The sequence below is a fragment of the Castanea sativa genome, chromosome 11 (genome assembly GCF_040712315.1).
Source record: "Castanea sativa cultivar Marrone di Chiusa Pesio chromosome 11, ASM4071231v1".
In the NCBI taxonomy this organism is placed as follows: Eukaryota; Viridiplantae; Streptophyta; class Magnoliopsida; order Fagales; family Fagaceae; genus Castanea; species Castanea sativa.
This window is the reverse complement of record NC_134023.1, coordinates 4,458,800-4,462,490: the sequence shown is the minus strand read 5'-3', so window position 1 is coordinate 4,462,490 and position 3,691 is coordinate 4,458,800. Positions and strand designations below refer to the sequence as shown.

Sequence of the window (3,691 nt, the reverse complement as noted above, 5' to 3'; positions counted from 1 at the left end):
AAACTAGAAGCCTTGTTGGCTAGCTGCTGGTGCTATCCAAGGCTCCAAGATGTAACATTGCTTTGTGAAAATGAAAGCAAACAAAAGAACGAAAACAACAATTTTAACATGGTTCAGCCATGAAAGCCTACATTCACAGAGTCTCTCTTATTTTCTTTTTTGCAGTGCAAAAATCTGTTATAGAGCTTTGTTAATTTATATATACAACTTTGGGAAACAGAATCCCAACACTATACAATCTATAATAATGATCATATTCATTACCTTCCTCTTGTATTTGGCTTTGCTGATGACACAGGAATAACTTGTTGATTGGGTTGGTGCATTTTCGTCAACGATTTGGTCTTCCTCAATAGACTGGGTTGGTGGACTCTCCTTAAATGTTTGATCTTCAACATCCTTTGCAGTTTGCATCACAACCCAAACGATCATCAAATGATTCACAATTAGGAAGAATGTGTGAAGTATCCATCTTGTCTAGAACTAAATTATTCATAGAAATACAATTTAAGATGCCAGCAAAAAAAAAAGGGGGCATTGAGAGAGAGTCCCATCTTGTCTAGAACTTTCAGCTATACTGTATACCCATCAGGCCATCACTATATATTTTGAAAGTAAGTGCAACAAGAGAAACAGTACAGTAAAAAGGTTCAAAGTTTTTTTTTATATATATTTTTTATTTTAACAAATTCAAGTAAGGACTAAATTATAAATTGCACTCTCTAAATTTAGCATGTTTTTTATTTTTTTCCCTGTAGTTTCATTTTATATTTTTTCAATAAAGTTCTTCAACTTTTATTCGTTTTCAATTTTCAATATTTTCTTTCTATCTTCCCTTGTTTGGAGTCTTTTCAATTTTCAAATCTTAAAATATTAAAATAAAAAACTTGAAATATATTAGATAATACTGTTTAAAAGAAATATCCTAAACTTATGGTTTTTAATTTTTTTTTCTTCTCTTTTCCTCATCTTCATCTGTGTCTCCGTCACTTTGTCACTTCGTGACCCAACTTTGTTATGCATATTGGAATTTATTTTCTACATGAGATCTAGGCCATAACCAGGTAATCAATAGTACATTACAAATACAGAGATAATTAAACAAGAAAACTATGACAAATACAAGAGAAACTAATACGCGATTGCTAAAAGAAACATAAGGAGATGCTACAAGCCTGATTAATTTGCTCCAACATTATACAAAATCAAAAGCTCATCTAGTCATTTTGGCAACTTCCAATAGGGTCATTGGCCCTCTGTACCTGCATTCAAGGAAGAAAATTATCTTTCTAAATCATTGAATTAAGGGAAATCATTTCTATGTATTGGAAGAACATGATTTGGTTTTCAAAATAGATTGATGCTATGCGGTGAATGAAATTTTCCCTTCGAGAGTAAGGAATTGAAAAACTATTTTAGTTTTAGTCTTGCTACTAAGAGAATTCATAATAATGCAAGAAGGTTAAGTTATTGAATCCCAAACTAAATAAATGTTCTATGGAAATGGTTATCTAGGTACCTATGAGATAGTTAAGATTATAAACAACTAAATCGTTCCCAGTAATTTTTAGTTTTACCAAATACTTAGGGAATAATTTCAGCCTATGTCTATGTCAAAGTCATCAAAGGCAGACTATAAAAAGTATAGTGTAAACACGTGCCAATAATCTCAACCACACCAGTAGGTATCACCAAATCAAAAATAGCTTAAACTTCATTTTGATTTTTGTGTTTTTCAACAAACATTTTTAGGGGGGCAGGGGACAAAAAACGAGCTTATTCTGAATCATAGAAAACAAATTGGATGAATAGCATCATCTTGTTATCAAATTTCTCATGGCATCAATGTTATCAATTTCGCTAGAATAAAAGATGGTATGTGACAAGCACATGGCAATGTGTAGGATATATGATCCCCCTCCCTCCACAAAGGTTTGGAGTGGGTGTTAGAGCAACAAGTACTGTGTCATGAACAATTTACCTTTAAGTTGAAGTCTTTCTCGGCGTATTCTTGTTCTGAGGAACTTTTCTCTAATCAAGTGCAATTGAGCTACAACATCACTAATTTTCATCCTTTCTCTTGGAGATTCCATAGAACAAGAAACTCCAATTCCAAATATTAAAATCAAGCACTCTAGAATTTTGGGACTTCCTTTTCGATTTTGAATGTGAGTATCATTTCTCTTTGATTCCATATCTTCACTTTCCCAAAGAATAATAGGATCCACAATGTTACTTGTTCAGGCAAAGCTCCTGTAACGAAATCATGAAGGTTCAAGTTGTCTTTGAAAATGTTATCAGTGGGCTTTTTTCCTGTGAACATCTCCAATAATAGTATGCCATAATTGTAGACATCACCATAAATTGACACCTCGTTTTCCAGATCATATTCTGCAATTGCACATAACATTTACAATGTGATTGATCTAGTTTCATATTTAAAAAATATAGTAATACAAGTTTGAAAGAGCTCTTTAGTGGCATATAAAAGGAAAAAATAATGACAAGTGGAAATTTCTTTTAGGACATGCTCAATCTTCAAAAAGGCTTCATTGAGTTAATTTCATGCTTGGAAGTACATTAAGAAATATTATGAAAAGAAAAGAATTTAATGTTCAAAAATGGAAAAGATATTCCCTTGGAGGAGCATAACCAATTGTTCCTCTTAATCCGATAGAGCTTGATCAATTAGTGAAACACTCTTGGGTAGCCTTCCGAAGGAACCTTGCCAAGCCAAAGTCACCAACATGTCCAATCATTTCGTCATTGAGAAGAACATTGCTAGGCTTGAGGTCACAATGAACAATTGGTGTATGGCAATGATGATGAAGATATTCCAATGCATGTGCAACATCAATAGCAATATTCAAACGTTGAAGAAGATTCAAATTCATTTTTTCCTTAGGAACCTCATTTCTTCTTGAAACTGGATGCAACCACCCATCTAGGTTGCCATTAATCATGAACTCGTATACCAATGCTTTGAAATTATGACCTTGATAGTGAACACCTGAACATGCTGTGAGTACCTTCACTAGATTTCGATGTTTGATATTTCACAAAGCCTCACATTCAGCAATAAAACTTTTGGAAGCTCCATGGTGCAAAAGGTTGAGTACCTTGACAGCAACTTTACGACTATCTTGATCAAGAATTCCTTTATACACAGATCCAAAGCTACCCACACCAATTAAATTAGTGGTGGAGAATGCATCTATAGCTTTTAGCAGACTATGGTAAGATACATTCAAAAGTAAATTTCCTGAATTACTTAAAATATTTTCTCTTCTTTTTCTTTTTAAAGTGCGAAGAAGTAAAAATAACATTACCAAAGTTACTCCAAGAAGGCCAGATAATATAGAGATTATTAGCTTCAAGGAAGGAGTCAACTTCCTCTTCTTGGATTTATTGTATTTACATACCGGAAGATGAAACTTAGGCATGCCTCTACAAAGCTTACCGTTCCCCTTAATCATAGTTGCACTTGTGTTCTTGAAAACTCCATGTGTTGGTACCTCATTGTCAAAATCGTTATAAGACAAATTCAATAACTGCAAGAAGATAAAGCTCTCCAAAAATTTTGGAATATTTCCGGAGAAATTGTTTTTAGAAAGATCTAAAACTTGAAGACCCCTTAATGATTTTTGAGATCGAACCGAGGTTGAATTATGATGATGTCATAATTAATTTT

The 3,691-nt window shown here is 33.1% G+C and overlaps 1 pseudogene; it reads right to left on the bottom strand.

Annotated features, from left to right (window-relative positions):
* Positions 1-1,946: 1,946 nt before the first annotated feature.
* On the bottom strand, positions 1,947-3,476 carry LOC142615927 (putative LRR receptor-like serine/threonine-protein kinase At3g47570; annotated as a pseudogene).
* Positions 3,477-3,691: the final 215 nt, after the last annotated feature.